This window comes from Orycteropus afer, unplaced genomic scaffold (genome assembly GCF_000298275.1).
Source record: "Orycteropus afer afer isolate SDZICR_OR568_19922 unplaced genomic scaffold, OryAfe1.0 scaffold00264, whole genome shotgun sequence".
NCBI classification, from domain to species: domain Eukaryota; kingdom Metazoa; phylum Chordata; class Mammalia; order Tubulidentata; family Orycteropodidae; genus Orycteropus; species Orycteropus afer.
Window position 1 is genome coordinate 2,052,452 of NW_006921851.1, and position 24,030 is coordinate 2,076,481.

General features: G+C 44.3%; 1 protein-coding gene across 1 annotated transcript in view; it reads right to left on the reverse strand.

The window, feature by feature from the left end:
• The window catches only part of PRKAG2 (protein kinase AMP-activated non-catalytic subunit gamma 2), a 619,849-nt gene that overhangs the window by 555,809 nt on the left and 40,010 nt on the right, over positions 1 to 24,030 (reverse strand). The gene's annotated exons all lie outside the window — the stretch shown is intronic.

The window sequence follows — 24,030 nt, forward strand, 5'->3', positions numbered from 1 at the left end:
GTGCATGGAGGGAAGGACACAGGGAAGAGATAACTATGGGGAGGAAGTGGGAGGGGAGCTGTTGCATTGTGGTAAACTGTGGTCAATGTCACGAGACAAAGTATATGTGAACTGCTGTATGGAAAGTGAATTTGCTCTGTAAACCTTCACCTAAATCACAATTAAAAAAGAAAAAAAAAAAGGATTTTTAACAACTTCTGCAGTCTGAAATTAATCAAATAAGCAATGAAGATGTACTGATAATTATTGGTGATTGGAATATGAAATTTGGAAACAAAGTATTCATGGTTGGAAAATATGGCCTTGGAGAATGAAATGACACCAGAGACCACATGATAGAATTCTGCACTTATTCAATGCAATTCAAACATGTGATTGTGTGAATCACAACAACCTGTAGATAGCATTGAGAAGAATGGGAATTTCAGAGCACTTAATTGTGCTCATGAGGAACCTGTATATAGAAAGAAACCTGTACATAGAAAGAAACCTGTACATAGAAAGTGGGGAAAAACAAAGCCAGAGGGCACAACAGAGCTAACAGCAGCAGGGATCCAGGTAAGGGGAGGGACCAGGCTCCACCCCCAATTGCCAGAAAGGCAGGGGAAAGCAGTGGCTTTTGGGGGTGGGGCTTGGATCCCTCCCCTTACCTGGTTCTCTGCCACTGCTGGCTCTGTCATTCCCTCTGGCTTTACTTCCCGCCCCGCTTTCCTGACTCTTGCGGGGGGCCTGGGTCCCTCTTCTTACCTGGTAATTTGCAATGAGTAAGTCGTTGGTCTTGCAAAATTCTATCATGCAATCTCCAGCATTATTTCTGTCACCAAGGCCACATTTTCCAACTACTGGTGATTCTTGTTTCCCAATTTTGCATTCCAGTCACCAGTGATAATCAACACATCTTGACTGCACGTTCAATCAATTTCAGACTACAGAAGTTGATAAAAATCTTCAATTTCCTCATCTTTGGCCTTGGTGGTTGATGCGTAATATTTATAATATTTTAGTATTTATAATATTTTGTCTTTTTGAGCTGCCCTTTAAAATCTTCTGTTCAGATATTTTATTTCATTATTTCTTTCTTTCATTTTAGCTACTGTCCTTTCAAGAGCAACTTTCAGAGTCTCTTCTGATATCCGTTTTGGTCTTTTATTACATTCCTGTCTTTGCAATGACTTTTTGCTCTGGTGGCGTGGTGCCTAAGGCATTTGACTTCTAACCAGAAGGCTGACAGTTCAAACCCACTAGCTACTCCTTGGAAGGAAGATTGGACAAATCTACTTCCATACAGATATTGCCTCAGAAACCCAAGGAGGGATTGCTATGAGTCGAATCAACTCGACAGCAGTGAGTTGGGTTTTTTTTTTTTTTTTTTTTTTTTCTTCATATACGATGTTCTTGATGTCATCCAACAACTCCTCTGGTCTTCAGTAATTGGCGTTTAATGCATCAGATTCATTCTTCTGATGGTCTCTAATTTCAGGTGGGATATAATCAAGGTTGTATTTTGGCTCTCATGGATTTGTTTTAATTTTCATCAGCTTCCACCTGAACTTTCAGATGAGTAGTTGATGGTCTGTTACACAGATGGTCCCTGGCGTTGTTCTGACTGATGATATTGAGTTCTCTATTGCCTCTTCCCACTATGTGGTTGATTTGATTCCTGTGTATTTCCATCTGGCAAGGTCCATGTGTATAATTACTGTTTATGTTGTTGAGAAAAGGTATTTGCAATGAATAAGTCACTAGTCTTGCAAAATTCTATCATGTGGTCTCCAAGGTCATTTCTTTTACCAAGGTCACATTTTCCAACTATGAATACTTCTTTGTTTCCAAATTTTGCATTCCAATCACCAGTACTTATCAATACATCTTGATTGCATGTTTGGTCAATTTCCCTTTTTGTTTTCTAATTACAGGTCTTTATACATTTTATTATACTTTACTTTGTCTTCTCTAGATAGGGTGGGTAAAAATCTTCAATTTCTTCATCTTTGGCTTTACTGGTTGTTGCATAAATTTGCATAATAATAGTATTAACTGTTTTTCCTTGTAAGCATATAGATATTATCCTATCACTGACAGCATTGTACTTCAGTTAGATCTTGAAATGTTCTTTTTGACAATGAATGTGACTCTACTCTTCAATTTGTCATTCCTGGCACAGTAGACCATATGATTGTCTAATTCAAAATGGCCGATACCAATCCATTTCAGCTTGTTAATGCCTAGGTTATCAATCTTTATGCATTCCATTTCATTTCTGACAACTTCCTATTTTCCTAGAATCACACTTCTTACAATGGCCAGACTTCATCTCACATGTACTTTGGTCATGTTGTCAGAAGGGACCAGTTTTTGGAAAAGGATATCATGCTTGGTAAAATGCATAGTCAATGAAAAAGGAGAAGACCCTCAATAAGATGGAGTAACACAGTGGCTGCAATGATGGGCTCAAGTGTAGTAAAGATTGAGAGGATGGTGCAGGACGGGGAATATTTTGTTCTGTTGTACATAGAGTTGCTATGAGTCAGAAGCCACTCAATGGCACCTAAGAACAACAATAGGTATAACAATAACACCACAGAAAGGGGAAAAGGAAAAAGAGATACATAGGAGTATCTATATTTCTGCAATTCAGGTAGTATAAATCAGAAGCTGATTCATATACATTAAGATATATATGGTAAACTCCAGAAAAATACAGTGAAAAAATCATTAAAGAAATCAAAATGACTTCTGGAAAAAGGAAGACATGCCTTTCAAAAAAATCAAACATCCTCACGTTGGAGATTTCATCCACCTTGGGCTTTTCTATTTTAATCCGATAAAATGCAAAATTCTCTGAGACAAAATGCAATGCTACCTTTCCAGTTGTGCCTACCCATTTACGATTTTATGGAAGGAAACTGAGACTCCACCTCCCAACTCCAGCTCCTGAAAATGACATAGACAGCATTCAGATATTCCTCACAGCTCAATGCCTGTTCCATACATGCTTTGAGATGTGACCTGGGCCCAAGAGGAGACTGTGCATATCAAGACCAGAATATAGATTCACAAAAAGTGGTCTCAATGTTTTGGGAAGGGAGAACACAGAATTTCTCCTTTAGATGTGATATTGTAGGGGAAGGGGATAAGGATAGGTGGGACTTCATCTTTGGGTGGAAGATGTGGTGATTCAGATATATAAGTGAGTACCAACCTCAGCATCTCCCCTTCTGCTGGACTAGAGCCCCACCCACCCATGGATACTAAAGGAAAATTTAGAGCATAAGAGACAAAGTGATAGTCAATGCCAGAGGCTGGGAAGTAAGCCAGACACCCAGGAGTGACTTGACTTCTCTTAAGAGAGGTGGTTTGGTCAGGGCACTAGGAGGCTGCAGCAGTTGAAAGGCTAGGGCTCAAAAAGAAGTGGGCTGCAGACATCAAGAGAAGTGCAGAGAAAGAAAGATCAGTGAGACAGCAATCCGGTGTAGATGTGACAGGAAGCGATACCACATCCCATATCAGACAGCCTTAGAGTAGCAGGGGGTGTGGTCTTCTCAAGAGAAAAAAAAAAAAAAAATGAGTTCTTCATTCACTGGCTGTACTTGCTTCCAGAAGAGTGGGCGGCCTGGCCTCTGGGTCACTGTGGGCAACAGTGCATCCTCTGACAAGCCAGGGGTTCTATAGCAAAACCCACGGGAAGCAACAGTAAGGAGAAGAAAGAGAGAGAGACAAGGGATGGAGAGACTGTCACGTGGATCACTAACCGCAAAAATGGTGTAGGGGTAGGGTTTGACCTCCTATAACTTCACAAGTGGGGGAAAGGATCAAGATCAGCTGCCCAAGGCTGATTCCCATGAGGTAGAGGTCACACAGATGTCCACCTTCCAACCTTTTTAACAATTCTGACACCAACTATCCCTCTCACTGCACTCTCTACTTCTATGCTGGGTTCGATAATCCATTACATTATCCACATAGAACACACAGGCCACACTCACGATTATGGGGTTGATTACGGAAGTAACAGATTACAATTCAGGATCAGAAACAACTCAGGATACAGTTCTTTGATCAGAACAGCTCCTTCCAGCTGTGCTGCAGGTACACTTCTCTCTGGTCTTGGCCTCTTGGCATCGCAGCCCCTTGGTTTCTGCCCTGATACAATAAGTGTTCCAAAGCTCTTTTAGCTCTGATGATGGGTGCCCAAAGAGGCATCCCACTCTGCCAGCAAGCCTCCTGCTGAAGGCACTCAGCATTCTCACCCCATGAGCCAGGAAGTCAACTGTGCTGTCTCATGTTGATTTCTTGGTTCTGCTGCCTCTGTTGCTGCCGTTTCTCTGCTGCTGTCTCTCATCGTCTCTTTCTGTCTCACCAAAATGGTATAGCTCTCTCTGTATGTCTCCTAGGTTGAGGAGGTTCAGCACAGGGATCTCAAGTCCAAAGGATGTGCTCCACTCCTGCTTCTTCTTTCTTGATGGCAGTGAGATCCTCTTTTCTGCCTCTGGAATGGCTCATTTAAAACCTAGTGAGATAGCAAAACTGAATAATCCCCATGTTGGGGTTCCATATCCCTTATTTCCATGGTCCTACCCCCACAAGGATGCCATGTACCTTATTTACATTATTAACAAGCCATCCAATCCATTTGATGGGCCACATGCACCTCATATTTACATAGTCCCAGTCAGTCATCTGGTGGGAGTCACAAAGGCCATGGCTAGAAGAGTCATATTAAGTAATTCACTGCACCACACATACCAAGACCTTCTAGGTCTGTGATAGTTAAGACTGTGTGTCAACATGGTTGGGCTATAATCCTTCTTTTTAAATTTTTTTTTATAATTGTGATTTGGGAGAAAGTTTACAGAGCAAATTCACTTTCCATACAGCAGCTCACATACACTTTGTCTCATGACATTGACTACAATTTACCACAATGCAACAGCTCCCCTCCCACTTCCTCTGCATAGTTACCTCTTCCCTGTGTCCTTCCGTCCATGCACTCCTGTCCCCTGAGCTGTCTCCCTATCCATACACATGGGCTATAATTCTTAGTGGTTAGCAGTTACAATGTAGTCATCCCTCATGATGAGATCTGATATAATGTAATCACTTCTGTGATGACATCTGCTTTGAGCAGCCAATCAGTTGAAAGTGTGTTTCCTCTGGGTGAGGCCTGTTTGCTATATAGATGGATGTCCTGGTAAGGATCTCTGGTTTTTTGCTCAGTCTAGATCCTGCATCTGGCTTGTCATCATCTAACCTCGGGTTCCTGGACTTGAACCAGTGGCCTGCTGTATTGCCTTCTGATCTTGGGTTCATCAGCTCCTGTAGTTATGTGAGTCAGGAGAAGCCTCCAGCTTGATGTCTGGCCTATGGACTTGGGACTTGCCAGCACCTACAACTGTGTAAGCCATTTCCTTGAGATAAATTTCTCTCTCTCTCTCTCTCTCTCTCTCTCTCTCTGTATCTGTACATACACACACACACACACACACATAAAAGGTTCAGTGGTTTTGCATCTCTAGAGAGCTAGCCTAAGCCAATGTCCTGCTTGGAGGACCTTTCCATAGGGAAGGTCTGAAGGAAGAGGGAACTGAGGTAGGGGCTGGGAGAGGCAGGCAGGAGAGCTCTGTGGGAGAGTGCAAGGCTCAGCAGATAATCTGTCCATTCCTCAGGTTGCCCAAGAAACCAGGTTATGAACACACATGGTGTGTCTTCCTGAGAATGGAGTTGCTCTGATTTTTCATTATCTAAGTCAGCTGACACAGGGCTGGACTGACCCTCCCATTCTACATTAGAGAGTAGAGGATTGTTATAGGACTTCATTTCAGGCCAAGAAATTGAGCAGAAGAATATCTTCTGTTCAATTATCTGCATCTAAATCCCCATGAAGGTGCTCACATTATAAAATCTCAGCCAAGATCACTAACAGAGTTCATGGGTTGACCTTCTTTCATTTTAAGACTCAAGACCCTATGCCAGACCCAGAACCCAGGGACAGGATGCCTGTCTTGACCACAGACCCCACTCCCTGTAGCTCCCAGGTCAGAGGCCACATCCTTCCACCTTCACAGGAAGCACTCCCTGCTGTGTGGGCCATAGAACCACTGTATAGACAAAGGGTGCACCTCTATCTCACTCTCCACTCTCCAGGGGCCTTGAGGATCCTAGATCACCATGCTGTACATTACCAACTGGGGCTGCCTCTGTGTACCTGTTGTTGTTGTTGTTATGTGCCGTCGAGTCAAACCTGACTCATAGCGACCCCTCCTTGGGTTTCCGAGGCAGTATCACTACGGAAGTAGGATTGCCCAACCTTCCTTCCGAGGAGTGGCTGGTGGGTTTGAACCACCAGCCGTCTGGTTAGCAGGCAAGTGTCTTAGCCACTATGCTACCAGAGCTCCTAGTAAGGTTTTAAAAGCCCTCTGGTGTCTGGTGGCATAGTGCCTAAGGTATGTGACTGCTACTCAGAAGAAGGCTGCCTGTTCAAACCCATCAGGAAGGTTGGTCAATCTACTTCCGTAGTGATACTGCTTCGGAAACCCAAGGAGGGGTCGCTATAAATTGGATCTGACTCAATGACAGTGAGTTTGGTTTGTTGGTTGGTGTGACTAAAAATGTACTCTTTTCCATTAAGGAAAAGAGCTCTGGTGGCAAATGATTGAAACACTCTTCTGCTAACCAAAAGTTCAATGGTTTGAATCCACCAGCTGCTTCATGCCTGGGAGAAAGATGAGGCAACTGTCTACCTCCATAAAGATTTATAGCTTTTGGAACCCTATGGGGCAGTCCTACTCTGTCCTATATATTAAAAAAAAAAAAGACTTGCTGCCATTGAATTGATTCCGACTCATAGCGACCCCTGTTGGGTTTTTGAGGCTGTAAATCTTTATGGAAGTAAAGTGCCCCATTTTCCTTCTGCAGAGCAGCTGGTGGGTTTGAACCTCTGACCTTCTGGTTAGCAGCCAAATGCCTTATCCACTACACCACCAGAGCTCCCTACTACCATCAAATCTATTTCAACTTCTAGCAACCCTCATTGGGTTTCCAAGGCTATAAATCTTTACAGAAGTAGATCATTTCATCCTCCTCTTGAAAAGACACTGATGGGTTTAAACTGCTGACCTTCTGGTTAGCAGCCAAATCCCTTACCCACTACACCACCAGAGCCCCTAACAGGGTTGCTATAAGTCAGAATCAACTCAATGGCAGTGGGTTTGGGTTCCATTAAGCAGTTTTCCTCAATTCATTCTTAAATGGTCCTAAAAATGTGATACATAAGGGGAGTTTCTGATCATTTACAACTTCATGTGAATAAATTGTCTATGGCCAGCAACTTTTGTTCACAGTGACACAGCTAGGGAAAGTTGGGACCCAAAATCAGTCAAGCAAAAGACATTTTTCTTTGTCTCTTGAGAATGAGAAGATATGTGTGGGACCAAACAATATAAGTCAGTAGTCATTACCCTCAAGGACAATAAGGACACTCAGGGGGGTAAGCACACTCCCCAAAAGTTGAGTAATTATACAGATAGAGACAATAAAAAGAAAAAAAAAAAAAGTAGAACATGAATTAACAGTAAAAAGCAGTAAATCATTAAGACAACAACGGCTTTGTTTCTCAGATACTATAAGCTCTGTCTGACTTTTTAATGGGGAGAGAGGGGGTTGGGGAAACCGTACTCTAAGGTGACTAACACAGTCAGAAAGGGGCAAAGGAAAACTGGTATGGAAGTGTGCCTCATCATCCAACTGACACAACTAAATAAATCCTCAGTGAGGAGATGTTCATGCTTCTCATCTGGGCCTCTCCCCAGTGGGCCAGGACATAGGCCTGTTCTGGAGGCCTCCAGTGTGCAAGAATTCAGACAAGACAGCCTGAAGGAAGTACCCAAGTATTTCTCTTTCCTCCACTGACACGGCCCAGGCCACTGGGGGACTCTGCAGGCAGGGAGAACAGAATACTGGTCTATAACAAAGAAGACACTTTAGGTCAGGAAGCAAGAACACAAATATCTACCTTAGTTCCCATTTCTAAGGTTAAAAGGGAACTCTGGTAGCATAGTGGCTAAGACACTTGCCTGCTAACCAGACGGCTGGCGGTTCAAACCCACCAGCCACTCCTCGGAAGGAAGGTTGGGCAATCCTACTTCCGTAGTGATACTTGCCTCGGAAACCCAAGGAGGGGTCGCTATGAGTAGGGTTTGACTCGACGGCACATAACAACAACAACAAGGTTAAAAAAAGGGAAAAGAGGAGAAAACTGCAGCAGATGGGTGATACAGATCATTATTCTAGCACCAACTGGTGTGGGAAGAACCAGGGTTATGCTGCCAGCACCCATCAGGGCTGACCTTAACAAATTAAGATCATATTCAAAGGGGGTGGTAATTCAATCACAGAATTTGAATGATAATAGCAATGAGAGCAATCTTAAAGCGATTTGCATTTCTAGGGGAATCAGAACACCTGAGATTACCAGAGCCATATTTTGAGGATAAATAAAGTACTGCCATCAAGTACTTTGTCACAAGTAAAATACCAATTTGGAAAAATCAGTAGGCTAAAATCCAAAACTGAGAAAGGAATACATTTTAAGGGATTAATGTCAAAATTATCCTTTCGGAAAGGATAATTCAGAGAGTTCCATTAAGAAATACATGTTCGTTGATACCAGAAGAACTGGATAGTGCCCAGCTACCACTGTCAACCACTCAGAAAGGAATCAAAATTGGAGATCCTGGAGAGAGTGGGAGAAAAATGTGAAACAAAACTCAAAGTCATAAAAACGACAAGGCTTACTGGTCTCATAGAAATTGGTGAAACCCTTGAGACTTTGGCCCCTATCCACTCTTCAGGCCTGAAATTGAACTAATTTCCATGGCTTCCAGCCAAACAATAGACAGACATATAAGGTGAACATTTACACCAGATAGGTACACCCCTTAGAACTGTCAATCATGGGAGATCAGAAGGGCAGTATTTGCACAGGGAGACAGCTCAGAGATCAGAAATGCATAGGACAGGACACAGAGAAAAGGTAACTACAGGGAGAAGGGGGAAAAGAGCTGTTACAATGTGGGGACTGCAATCAACATCATGAACAAAATGTATAAACTGCTATATGGGAAATGAATTCGCTCTGAAAACTTTCACCCAAATCACAATAAAGAAGTAAAAAGAAAAAGAAATACATATTCACAGTCCTTGAGAATAATCCATGTAAGAATTAAGTTTCCCTCATTCTTTGTCAGGTTCATTTCTATGTTAGCGTATGTCCCCACGCCTGGAGACTCATATGAAGGAAGATCATGTTTTTCCTCAGAAGACACTCAGTGCCACCTGTCCAAGTCAAGAACAAAGGCTGTCCTGCTATGTTGGGGACAGAACCAGTCAGCCCCGGCTCACCCGAGTCCCTGAAGGCCCCTGTAGGTGAACTCTGAGGGCTGAGACACTGAGGGAGGGGTGGCAAAGAACTTCGGTTTAAATGAGTGCCAGGTGCTTTAACGTACATGCTTTTATCTAATCTCCAACAGCTCTGTGAGGTAGATGGTGTTGTCCTCTGAAGGTTGCACAGGACCAGAGCTGAACCAGGCCCATGCCCTTCTCACTACCCCATACTGTGGACAAATAAATCGCTTTATCTTCTGTCTGGGATGGTGATTGTCCCACTTCTCTCAGTAAACAACCCTCTACTCACACCTGCATATGAGGTCACACCTCTCCTACACAGCAGAGTTCACTAGGCACTATGAGCCACTGGGCACACCATGGCCAGATAATTGGCTACCTGCCCACGAGTTGCATATTCAAGAAACCTCTTTAAGGAAACCTGCCTGGGTGGACATCCTGGTTCTAAACAACAGTAACCTCACCAACTTGGTTTTGTCATCCTCAAGGGACGACAAATCCCCACATCACCAATGAAACAGAAGTCCTTGACAACCAGTCAAGAGGCATTCAATTATTAGATCAGTCATAGGCCCCGTCATATAGAAAACAAAGTAAAAGCCCAAAACATGCCTGGATGAGCGACAGGCTGGGAGGGTGAGTGAGGAGATGGATAATGATTGTGGGAGAAGGCAATGAAAAGACTATAAACTCTTAAAGTCAGCAATTGCATCTTTTCCTTACTACATCATGTAGATTCTTGCAGGAATGAGATTTGAGGGAACAGCAAATGCAAAGGCCTGAGGGCTGGAAATGGCCTGGCTGTTCACAGTATAGCACCTTGGCCACTGTGACTGAAATAATCAGTGAGGTCAGCCAGGCAGTCAGATCATACAATTTTGTACCCTTCAGGATACTGTAAGGACTATGACCTTTATTCTGAAAATGACAGGGCACAATTGGACTCTGGCTGTCCTATTGATAGCAGCCTGGGGGGTAGGGGTAGAAGGTGGGAAACAAGGTTGGAAGCTGGGAGGCCAGTTTGTAGGCTACTGCAGTGGTCCAGGTGAGAGAAATTGTGGTTGGATCATTCTAGCTCAATACCCTTAGGACAAGGAACCAAATCTGAGAGATGCCAGGGTTTTGTCAGAGCCTGAACCAGAATTCAGTGCACTCCTGGTTTAATGTTCTTCCACAGGGTGGTCACAAAATCCTGATGCAGATTAGGAGTTATCTAAGTACTCCCTTCTCTTCTCTACACAGACACACATTTTAATTCTCTGCTTTTGCTGGTAGTTGGATAATACCTGGTGACCACTGTCAGTCTCCAGCCATGGTGAGGCAAGTAGGGAGGGCACTATTCTATTTTCCACTTGCCTCTTATGCCCTCTTATGCATTTGCTGTTTCCTCAAAATTCATTCTTGAAAGAATCTACACGATGTGTAAGGAAAAGATACAATTCCCAACTTTAAGAGTTTATAGTCTTTTTATTGCCTTCTCCCACAATCATTGTCCATCTCCTCAGTCACCCTCCCAGCCCATTGCTCATCCAGGCATGTTTGGGTCTAAGGAGCTCTGGTGGTTCAGTGCCTAAGGCATCTGATTGCTAACCAGAAGGTAGCATTTCCAACCTACCTGCTCCATGGAAGGAAGATGAGGCAATCAACTTCTGTAAAGATTTACCACCCTGGAAACCCAGCAGGGGTTGCTATGAGTCAGAATCGACTCGATGGCAGTGGATGGTGCTGGTGGTGGTAGGCAGATAGGTGAGACCACCCCACCATCACCATCCCACTCACCTGTACTTCCCACCTGGGCCCCTGCCAGAGCCCAGAACCTATGCCTCACTCCTTCTACTCTGAGACTTCTGATCTTTCAGAGTGGACACAACTGGGGCATCACACCTACTTCCCTGTTTGCCTCATCTATGTGCTCCTAGGCAGGCCAGCATTCAGGGCTACACATCTCATCTACAAAGACTATGAAAGAAGAATACTAGCTGGACACCAAGCATCACTTCCATTTAATGAACTTTCAACATATTAGAGTCAGGAGAGACTGTAGGAAACATCTTCTGTGGTCCAGAGGAGCTGAAGATCCTGCACAAGGAACAGTGCTAGAGAGGACCAGGGCCAGGGAGGTGGGGCCATGGAGGGGCCCAGAATCCTAAGTCCAGTAAGTTTTCCAACAATTGGCTATTAAACAGTCATTGCTTTAATTTTTGTTTCTCTCTTCATTCTCTTGTACCTTCTGTGGCACTTGATACTAAAATACCCAGTATTAAGTCTGCAATTTTATTAAAATAGTGGTGAATCTTGGCTATAAACTTAAAACCAGCATTTTGTGCACATGCTGATCAGGTTGTCCTAACTCCAACGGTGTAAGCTAAAATAGATTTAATTCCAAGTCCTCAGACCACAATACCTTATAATCATTTAGCACTTTTTGTGTAGGAGTTCAGGCTCTTTTTAAGTAAATATAAAATACTGTAGCTGGCCTCATAGTCCCTCCTCTCTCCTACCTCAGGAGTGCAAAGGCCTGAGGAGCCACTCAGTGAGGAGAGCATGTCCATGGACAGGTGCAGACTTGTTGCAGGATTGATGGATAGCTCAGGCAGGTGGCATCCCAAGGCTGAGGGGTGAGAGGATGAGAATATAAAGGCATTACTCAGGGAACCTACAGACTGGTCTTGTTTGGAACAAGGCAGGACCCTAGCATTGCTTGTTCCATACCAGTGAGACATCCTTAAAATGAGCATTGTTGGCAACTTTGCATATTGAGAGCTCTGTCTCCAGTCACTGGCCTTTGGATCACTCCTTCCCCTATATGATGAATTGTCCTTTATTCTGTGAGCATCCTCTGTTCCTAGGAGGCTGAGGGGCTTCTGGGGCAGGGATTGGGATAGTGTCAGTCACAAGAGCTGCCTTTGGTCCCAGAACAAGAGAAGGAGGCACTATGGTAAACGGGGAGTGAAACCAAACGTACAAGTAATGTTGAATGTAAAACAAACTCTGCTCTGTAAACTTGCACCTAAAGCACAGTAAAAAAAGAAAAAAGAGAGAGAGAGAGAGAGAGGCATTGAGTTTGCCCAGACCCTAGGCCCACAGGTCAGCACTTGTAGCCCAATGGCACTGACAGCTTTCCTAAACAGACTCTTGGAGGTGCACAAAGCCAAGCTGCCTAACCAGAGTCCTGTCCCTTTATGCTAGTCTCCTCATCCTTGTCACAAAAGGAACTTACCTGTTGTGACCTGTGGAATTTTCAGGCTAGTCTCAATAGTCCCTCTGGGCACAGTCCTAGCGAAGTGGTGGGAAGGACATAGGAGGGAGTGCAGGTCAGGGTCCCCAGGCCACAGAGAAGAGGGTAAGGGTCTGGACCCCTTCGCAGCCTGATCCACCCACCAGGAGGAGGTGAATATACTGTTCTCTCTGGTGGCCCCTCTTCCCCTCCTAGCAGGTTTTCTTTGACCAATTCACTGAGGACAACGGGAAAATAGGAACACGAGTTCTTGGATTATGCAATGTAGTGGAAACAGAGTGGAAGTATATTCTCCAAGTAGTCTACCTCCAAACAAGGCCCATTGGCCAACCAGCCAGTGCTTGTCTGAGGCTGTGATTCATACTCAGCCTGAACCTAATCCCTGTTGACCCCAGCCTTGCAATGGGTGCTGGGGGGATACAAGACCACACCATGCCCCCACCATGATGGGTGTTTTAATCTAGTTGGAGAGACATCATGAAAATCACTCAGAACACCTTTTTTTCCCAGTTGCTATTAAGTCAACTCATGGTGATTCCATGTATGTCAAAGTAGAACTGTACTCTGTATGGTTTTCAATGGCTAATTTTTCAGAGTAGATCACCAGGCCTTTCTTCCAAGGTGACTTTGGGTGGACTTGAACCTGCACGCTTTTGGTTATCAGTCTAGCATGTGAACCCATTTGCCCCACCCAAGGACTCTAAGAACATACTGCATTATAATCAGCAAACTCCTTTGGCTCATGGTGAAGGACAGAGTTGTAAAGGCCTTTGGTATCAAGGGTGAACAGCTCTCCTCCACCTCCTTTTCACCCCTACTCAGCTACAAGAGAACAAAACTCACAGCAGTAGAGTAGGTGCTCAGGTACTGAGTTTTTAATTAAAAAAAGAAAACTAAATTTCTTCATACCCCAAATATTTTTAAAAGACCTTCAATTCCATACTGAGGCCAATCAAAAGTATGAAGGGGAGAAAAAGGAAAAAATTGGGCAGGAAGATATAAATGTGGAAGAAAAGGAAACAAGGGCAGCCCCCAGGACAGAGAGGCTGACATCAGATACCACCACAACACTGGATACATCCGTTTATGGTTGGATCCCAAGAGTTTTACAAAGTGTTCATAGTAGCTTACAATGACAATGTACATGCACATAAATATAGAAATAGTTAAAGATTAGGAGTGCACTGGGAAGGGAGCAATCATAAAACTAGAGGGCCAGCAAGAACAAGGGAGAGAGTTTAGAAGGTTTTAAAGGCTAAGTTCTACTCTTTTCCCATTTTTCAGAAGTGAGCTTTTAAGCCTTTAACACCTTTAAGATGTTAATGATCTATTAACTACTGTTTCTAGCTAACTTCTCTTTATTCTCACTCTCAGAAACCCAAGGAGGGGTCACTGTGAGTCAAATCTGACTCCACAGCAGGGCCTTACATTGTATTTCAGAAGGTCCCCCATGGAGTAGACTTGTCCCCGTAGTCCATGTCGGGATAAATTCTTTTCTGCAGTGGAGGAGCAGTGATGTGGTGGGAGTGGAGGTGGGTGTGGGGCTACAGTTGATCAAATGGAGACTTTTAGGAGGGCAGTCTAGCAAGGAAAGGTGTTATGGAGAAGGCTTGGGCTTTGGGAAATAGGCAGAATGCAGACAGGTCAAGGGAAGGATATATGGAGTAAAACTTTCAATAACTTCAATTTTATCTTTCCCTTCCCTCTCTTTCTATGGCAATTCCTCTCGAAGCAATAATAGTAATAAAATAGACCCAGAAACCAGAAGAAGAAGACCAGTTCCCATCTGGCCTTCTTCCCTGCAGCATGCATGGCTGGGGCTCCTGCACTGTACACACCATGTTACCATGTGCAGAGACTATCAAGAGTGTGGGCCCTTCAGAGCATGGGGCCACAAAGCCTCACCCTGCTACCTTGCCTCAGGCAAAAAGGCCTCCTGGACATGCACCTCCTGACTTACTGGACATAAGAGCACCAACAAAAAGAGCAGGCTGTCCTGGAGCCAACTCTGTAGACTGGCAATGGCAGACACATTAATGAGGCCATTTCCTTATCTTCTGTGACTAGAACATGTTGTGCTTTTACTGACCAGCCCCACCCTCACCCCAGTGCTCACTGGACCAAAGTCTACCCAGAAAAAAAATGTTGTTTTCTCAGTTACGAGCCAGTGTCAGAGACTGGCCAGAGGAAAACATAAAGAAAGGAGAAATAGAACGATGCCCTGGAGAGAGGCCATATGGTGTGGCAAAGCCATCTGACTGGAATTCCCCTATCAGTGTGCAGCTAGAAGTTCTCTGCAGCCCTGCAGAGAAAGCCCTGGTACTAACTTTTTGGGCCTGACTTTCCCCAACTAGCAGTGATGGCATACATGTATTTCTCATTTTCCATTCAGCAAATTCTTATCTGCCCCCATCATATATAAGAAGAGCAGTGCTGGTGATTCCAAAAGCTTCTACCCACCTTTCTCCTTCACATTTACAAAATGTCACCCCTGCAGGATTGTTCCTGCAATAAGGGAACAAATGAGTAAAGGAAACACCACCTCATGCCTTGGTAACCACTGGGGAAGGAAGGCTATGGGTAACCAGGTCACAATTTGGATCCAGTGCTCCTGGCTGGATCTGCGTCTTTCACTCTGGGAGAAAATAGCATCAGGTGTGTCACAGATGCAGTGTCACTGAGTATGGGGAAGGGACCATTTTCTTGGGAGAAGCCTCCATGGAGACCATGGAGAGGCCTAGCTGAGTGATTCAGGAAGCTCCAGCTGAGGAGGCCTTCACAGGGGTGCTCTCTGAAACTCTGGGAGACTGTACACTAATCTTAGGGATTCTTGGATCATTGGGGTGGAGTTAGGGGTGAGTTCTTGTGAGAGAGACTGGACTTCTGGAAGAAGTCTGGAACTTTCTCTACAGGGCTGCAGACAACTTCTAGCTCAACACTGATAGGGGAATTCCATGCCCTTCCAGTAGGGCATGTGGGAACATAGGTGATTAACTTTGTTGTTGTTAACTGTTGTCAAATGGTCTCAACTCATGATGACTCTATGCACAATGGAATGAAATGCTGCCCAGTCTTGCACCATCCCCAGGTCAGTTGTGGATTATACAGTTGTGTAGAGTTTCCATAGGCTGATTTTCAGCACTAGATCACTAGACCTTTCTTCCTAGTCTGCCTTCATCTGGAAGCTCTGCTGAAACCTGTTCAGCATCATACCTATATATAAGCCTTCACTTGATAGATGGGGAGTAGCTATGCATGAGGTGTATGGGCCAGAAATTGAACCAGGTCTCTAGCATGGAAGGTGAGAGTTCTACCATTTAACTGCCATTGTCCCCTCTTTAATATTCTTTCTCATATCAAGAAAGATCCTTTCTTTATGTAGTTTGGAAAGTTTTTAATCATGCATGCATATTGAATTTTATCAAATATGGTTTTTAATCTACTGCGATGATCAGGCAACTTTGGTTTTTTATTCTGTTAATGTTATGAATTAACGGAAACACTAAAGAAGAGGACTATACCTTAAATTTGGACACTGTCCTCCAAGTATTACATCTTGTATTATATTTGTAATCAGAAAGGGAAAAAAAAAACAAACGTATTTTAATAAGACATTTGCTCATGTGGCATACTTGTCTGCACTCAGCCACTCTCATTAAATGATGACAGGGGATTTTTTGGTGAGGTGGGAGAATGTGGGCCCTGGAGGAAGGCCAGACTCTAAGGGCAAAGTGCATGTTGCCCTCAGGCCAGCAAGAGCTGAGAAAGAAGCAGGTGGAAACATGTTGTCACAACAGAAAACAAGGAAATTGTGGAATTTTCTTCAAGGACTACTTCTGCCCAAGCCTTCCTTGAGGATGCTGCTGGACTGATTCCTTGTCAACCAACATGCTTGGGTGCATGCATCACTACAGGCTTGTGAACGTATGTATTACGTGTTTTCAGTACATGCACACACAGGTGTAAACACTCTGGTATTCATTCAAGCACATGGGCATCTTTACCTACAGGCATGTCCAGACTAATGTGGGCACCAACCTGGCTCAAGAAGAACATATGCACAGACAAACAAAGAAATAGCACTCATGGCCCATGTGTCTAGAAGCTGGAATAAGTCATCAAGTTGGCAGATAAAAACAACTGTCACCCAGTAGTGGAGCTATATTTCATTCTGGAAGTTTCTCAAGCTTATGTACTTGAACACCTCATTCTACACTGTCATTTCTGAAAGGCATTGGTGGGCTAGCTGTTTCTAAGGAACATGGTGTTGAGCAGTTTTCAAAGTAAGGCAGTTAACTGTTGCTATGGTTTTCAGATGTGTTGTTTTTTTCACAAGTTTAATAAATTACGTCACCACAAAATAATAAATTGTAGAGCAAAGTTGAGGTGATATCTGATATCTTGCTGTTGTTCTTGCAAAATGAATTAATGAATTTCTTCTTCTAGTTCCACCCTCAGAGCAGCTTGTTTGAAATACTTGTTCCAGGATCTGCCACAGCCTTTCTCTATCCATACTGGACTTGTGCCTCCTAAAGTTCAGATAGGAACTTGAGTCCACTATACCAAACAAATTACAAAAAAAAAAAAAAATCATTTGGATATACATTCAAGGTCAGGAAGACTCAGATTCAATTCAAACAAACTGGGCAGAAACCTAAGCTCCCTTTGGTTTAGGAGCAGGTGAAATTCTCCACCCTCATGGATGCATGTCTTGGATCTACTGACCAGTCAGGATTGAGGTGCCAGTGCATGCCTCAGAGCACTGAAGACCATACTGCCTGAAGACCATGAAGAAATCCAAGGAGACCTCAGAGAGTCACAGAGGACACTGAGATCAGATGGATGAGGGGAGATAACATAATCCAAATGGCACTTTCAATCTGACAAGGCTGGGCATGTGTCAGATTTGCCTGGCACGCTTTTTAAAAATTCAGATCAAAGAGCTGTCTTAGACTCTTGGTAAAAGTTTAGGGGTGGAGGGTGCAGATTGGTGGATCAAGGAAGAAGCAAGCACCAGAAATCAATTTCCTTTCCTTTCCCCAGGTCTCTTCCCAAAGTTTAGGAACCACTGGCATTAAACTCTGTAGGACCAAGAAGAGAAGCAGTTTGGTAGTACTGTGGCAAAAGCATGGGTATGGAAGTCAAGGCAGACCAGCCACTTATTATTGATTGATCACAGGCAGGCTACTGCTTTGTCTGGACCTCTGCTTATTCTTCTGAAAAATGGGAAGATTGTCCTAGATTATCTCATCTCTAATAGCCACTCTAACTGTAAACTCCTATCATTCTGTGAAATCATCGTGGACTGGAATAGTCAGATGGGTTCCCTGTAGAAGATGGAAGAGACACTGTGATTTGAAGGGGGGACAGAAGTTGATTAGGCAGGGGGAAGAGAAGGGAAATAATGAAGAGTAAGACGACCCTCCCACCTAGGTGAGGGTATACATCAGAGCAGTGTTTTTCCAGTCCCAGGACCCTCCCCACTTGTGGATTACAACCCCACCAGTTTTTTTAAAAATAAAATAGAACAGAACAGAAAATATCTCATCTGGTATAAAGTAAGTACTATATAATTATATATTGTTATTATTATGATTATTTCTATTATAGGTCAGAGTCCAACAGTTTGAAATTCACTTACTTTTTGTTTTGTTGATTGCCTCTATTTCCATACTACAATGTAAGCTCCATGAGATAGGGACTTTTGATGGTTTTGTTAACTGTTACTGTACCTGGCATAAGGTAAATGGTCAATAAATATGTACTGGATGAATAAATAAACATTATTTCATGAAAATTTTGATTCGAACATACATTTTCCTCCTTGGCCCAGAAGGCCTATACTTAAGGTCTGACCAAAGAGGTATATGAACTTGAGCAAGGCATTTAAGCTCAACTGCAGAATGGGGACAACTCCAGTGCCTCTTCACATGAACTGACCAGGGTCTGGCTCAACCCTGATGCGATACTGCCACAGACAGCACTGTATGGGTGTGCGTGAGTCACATCTCTGCCAGGAGGGCTGTGTACAGGGGCTTGCCCTCCCCCACCTACCCTACACTACTGTCCCATAATACTCCTCCTTGTAGCATCACCATCTCTAACCCCTCACTAAACTGAAAAAAGAAAGAAAAAAAAAATTCTAACCCACTGCCATCGAATGGATTCCAACTCAGAGTGACCCCCATTGAGTTTCTAAGGCTGTAAGTCTTTATGGAAGTAGATTGCTCATCTTCCTCATGCAGAAAAGCTGGTGTGTTTGAACTGCTGACCTTCTGGTTAGCAGCCAAATGCCTTGCTCACTGTGCCACCAAAGCTCCTTAACCCCTCACTGGACAGAAGTAAAGATGGGCCTCTCCTCTAAAATTGTCATGCTTGTACAGGGATACTTGTGAGGGAGCCAGAGTGTTAAAGGGTTGTGGAAACTTCCACTGAAACCACAGCCCTAAGTGGGTCCAGGCTTCTGGTGTATCCTGGGCACACAGCAGGCATCTCACACCAGCCATGCTGGGGGCCAAGTTGATACTGGCAGGAATATCCCTCCATGGCAAAGCAGCCCCAGGGAGCCACTAAGCTGCTAGTATTTTCCCCTCTGTCCAAGGCTTAGGTGTGGTGAACTGGGTGAGGTGAGAGGCCTGCCAGGATGAAAATATAAATTAGGCAAGTCTGTCCTCAAGGACTCTTCCTTCCCATTATCAGCTCCTTTCCTTTTTTTCAAGGCACATCCTCAGAACTAAGGCCTCGGGCTCTTCTCCCTGGAGCCTCTTTGTCTAGAATTTGCCCTTCTGACAGTCCCAGGAAGGCTGAGGCCTGAGGCCTCCTAGGGCCCCTTTTCATGCCCACCCCTGTCTGGGGTTTTGCGCATTGTCTGAGGCCAGGACCTTCTTCTTCCAAGGGTACAATCAATGAATCAGTGAGCCTGAGGTGCTTCCATACTCTGGGACTTCAGATGGAGAGAAATCAGGCATACCCCTTCAAGGTGACACCAGGAGGGGCTGCATTTGGGCAAGCAAAGCCTTGCAGCTCCTATAGCCATTGGGGACCTCTCACCACAGCTCCATTAAGTGATGTCAGGTTGTAGCCTGCCTCAGTGGGAATGTTTACACCACAGAAATTGGGGAACTTACAAATCAGAGCTTTTTTCCTAGAGAGCCGATGATGAAACACCTTCCAGCATACATTGCCTGCAGCCCAGCAGCCCCTGAATCACACTGTGTGGTGACTGTGCATCTGCCACCTTGACTTTGAGGTCAAACTGCAGCGGTGAGGCTAACCAAATAAGACCTACACTGAAGACCTTCCATTTCTGATATAGCTAGAAGCTGGTAATAAATTAACTTCAGAAAATAGGTCCCAATTAGTCTGCATGGATTATCTTACTTTGCCTTCATAGCCCCAATGAGGCAGACAGCAGGTACCTCCATGTCACCTCACAGGTGAGGAAAAGGGCAGAGGAAGGCTTCTTGTCCAGAGCTGGAAGAGGTGCCCAGAACCCAGCTTCCCAGTTCCCATGGCTCCCCTTCCCAACTGCTTTGGAGGATGTGCTGAATAAAAACCAATTACTATTTAGGAAGTTGTTTATGATCCTGAAATAAAGGGAGCTCTGGTAGCATAGTGGCTAAAGCACTTGACTGCTAACCAGAAGGCTGGCGGTTCAAACCCACCAGCCACTCCTCGGAAGGAAGGTTGGGCAATCCTACTTCCGTAGTGATACTGCCTCGGAAACCCAAGGAGGGGTCGCTATGAGTCGGGGCCGACTCGACGGCACATAACAACAACAACAGTGGAAAAAAGGAGAACAGCATCATCATGCTGGGGAAAAGAACAAGCAGAGGTATATTCCCATGGCCTGGCAAACCATCCAAGATGCAAGCTGCTTGGAGTAAGGATTTTTTGATGAAGTGTCCTTTGGAGAAGTTTCTGGCTGGTTATACTCTCTCCCTTACGGGGCACTCAACAATGCTGCTGCTGCTCTGCTTTCAGGGAACATGGCTCCTCCCAGCTGATCTCAAGGAACCTTCCAATCACTCAATCACTTCTCTCTGTGCCTCAGTTTTCCCATGATTCTATTTGTCTCTATGTCTGTTTTCCAGAAGGCATAGTGACTATGCTCCGGAAGAGGTGTCACTGGACTCCAGGGTGCCATGCTTGGGACCAGAGCTGGGGCAGGGAAGGCAATGGGCAGACCTGGGTAGGCAGAGCTAGGCTAAGGCAACATTTGTGCAATGATGGGGCCCCCTGCACAGCAGCTCCAAGTCTGTAGTGGGAAGCAGGAGGAAGGTTCTCAGGGGGCACACACTGTCCACAATTACACTGGACAGCAGGTGTGACCTATGACTGTCCCAGACAAGCCAGAAGGGATGGGCACCTACTTAGGAAAATACCTGAGGCATTTCTAGAAATTCTGGAAGACAGGGATTGAATTTGGGTGTTTATTTAAATTGTTCAGTAACTGATCAGCTAAAAATTATCTCATCTTAGAAAAGGGAAGAAATTAACACTAGGCCAAAATGTAACTTATTATGTACTCTAGCTCAAAATAGCCTAATGTGATGGTTCTTCCCACCATGTTAGAGATAGGAAAAGTGAGGCTTAGAAAATAATTGGTCTAGGTAGGTAAACATACCCAAGTCACACTCAGCTGAGGCATCTGGAGCCTCGATTTAAATTCAAGTAGTCTGATACCAAAACTCTCCAGTTTTCCTCCACTTTGTCACTGCCACCCTTCCTCCATCATCTGTGGCCAGAAAAAGTACTTCTTTTACCCCATGCCATGTTGTCCATCCACTCCGCTGAGTTGTGATCTGCCTGCACAGCACACAGGATAATTCAGAGGAGAAGGAGGACACTCATCTTTGGCTTACAGTTGGACAAATCAATTCAATTCTGTACACTTTAACTCAATGCCTACTCTAATGCCTAGGGGAATATAGAAGATACAGAGAATCTAATTCCTCCCCTCACAGATATGGACAATCTTACTGGGAGCCAAATCTGGCAATGCAGAAAGATGTCCTTGATGAGCTGCCACTATTGGACCCTTGGCAAGTTACACAACGACACCCTAAAGATGTACTTGCTTCCCAACCTGTGAAATGAAGGATGGGACTAGATCAACAGTCCTTTCAGCAGTGATAGTCAGGAATTTTATTCAGTACTTTGTCTTCTCTGTGCCTAAACTTTATGTGAGGAAAAAAAGTGAGTTTTTGGAAATATGTCTGCCCAAAAGAAATGCAGACACCCTAATCCCTGTACCTATAAATGACACTGTTTGGAAACAAGGGTTTTCTTTTGCTATGTTAATGACATCATACAAGAGTAGGTTGGGTCCTAAATCTAATCATATTTGCACATTTGAGCGGTGTTTTATAAAAAGAGAAGACTAGACACAGAGACATAACTGCTGGCAGACAGACACCCAAGGAACATCAAGGAATTCCAAGGGTTACTGGTAGCTACTAAAAGCTGAAATAAACAAAGCAGGACATCCCCCTAGAGCTATGCCCTGAGTTTAGACTTCAAGCCTCCTGAACTATAAGAAAATAAATTTCTGTTCTTTAAACCCACCCACTTGTATTTCTTGTTACAGCAACACTAAGTTACTAAGACATACCCTTACTCCTAAGACAATTGTTACCTAACTCTTTTATGGCAAAGCAAATAAAATAAATGAAATAAAAGTAAAGAAGGAAGAAACTTAGCAAATGCCAGAATTCTGCTTGGTTATGACAATACATTGGTGCCTCTTCCTGTGAAAGACCAAGGCTACCAACATGCAGGAACTGGAGTGAGTATTTGCTGTCACAATGCACTTGGGCGTTTTGCTAAGAACGAGTTTTCCTGTTTGTAGCCCCTGAATCTGGGGCCTCTGGCAAATAAGCTGCTTCTGCTTTTGTCAAGCAGCTTCCCCTTTTTGAAGACTGCTGGGTTCCAGCCTCACTGTGAGCAGTCTCTTCCAATGACAGCTGCTTTTCCAGCCCCTCCTCTGTTTTGGTGCTGGGATCTGAAATGTGCATCAAAACAGGCAATTGTGGGAGTAGTTGTTTTTTTTCTGATGTCGATGTTATGTTTTTCTTCAGAATCTGCTATGAATGGAAATTTCCTTATTCTCCTGTTCAGGTTTCATCATTATCATCACAGCCAAACCATCAATCCTTAGCTCTTTACACCCAGCAGAACAGCCTGTATGTGCCCAATTTGAAACATGATGTGGTTCAATGTGCCAGGAACTCCAGGAGCTCCAGGAGTGGATGTTGCTAGAGAAGAGGATGGAGACATCTCCTTCTTCCAGACCCCCTCCACATCCCAACCCCACCTAGCTCACTCCTGACTGTGACTTCTATGAGACATGTACATCTTTATTCCTATCACCCATTCCTCCAATGCCTCCACCTCATCTATGCCGTCACCATCCAGGTGAGGGGCTTTCTACTCCCTCAACTGCCCCTGCTCTGCTTCAGCTGGAGGGCAGAATCTGTCTGTCCCTTTCCCTCTCCACTCCCTGGGTATAGATGAATGTATGCTGTGGAGTCAATATTGTATAAAACCCAAATCAAACCCACTGCTGCGGAGTCTATTCCAATGCATAGTGACCCTATAAGACAGAGTAGAACTGCCCACAGGATTTCCAAGGCTATAAAACATTATGGAAGCAGACTGCTACATATTTCTCCTGCAGAGCATACCACTGACCTTTTAGTTAGGAGCTGAGCAATTTAATTTAACCACTGTGCCAGTAGGGTGCCTTCAACGGTGTATGTTGTTGTTGTTGTTGTTATGTGCCATCGAGTCAATGGTGTATAGATATTGCTTAATGAATGAGTGACGAATGGCTAGGAACCCAAGCACCATCCACAAAGCCTACAGACTGTGAGGTACAAATTCAGACAGAACTGAGGGGCCTAAAAGATACTGGTCAGGGCCTGCAAACCCCATGACGTAAAAGAGGACAGAGCTTACCAAAGCATGGACTCCATGAGAATAGAGAAATGTCTGTCTTCTTCACAGCCTACTCCCAGTGTTGGACATGTGGGTATCTAGTGAGCCCTCAACCATTAACTGTGGTGGGAAGGGCTAAGAATACAGGTGCAAGGTAAAGAATGGTGTCCAAGGATACAGAGGGTTCCAACCAAAATCTGGAGCCCATATGTTAATATAACCATTGTGGTAATGCTCCAATCCACAAAAACATTGGGGAGCAGTGGGGTAGTGCAGTGAATTGCTTGATGTGGCCCTTCTAGCCATTGTCCTCCATTCTGTGATGTTTTGTAAATCCCATTATCCATGCCTGTTTGGGGTGCTGTGGTAGTTAAGGTCAGGTATCAACTTGGCTGGGCAGCTGGTAGTAGTCATTCCCTATAATGACTGGCAATCAACTCTGTGATGGGATT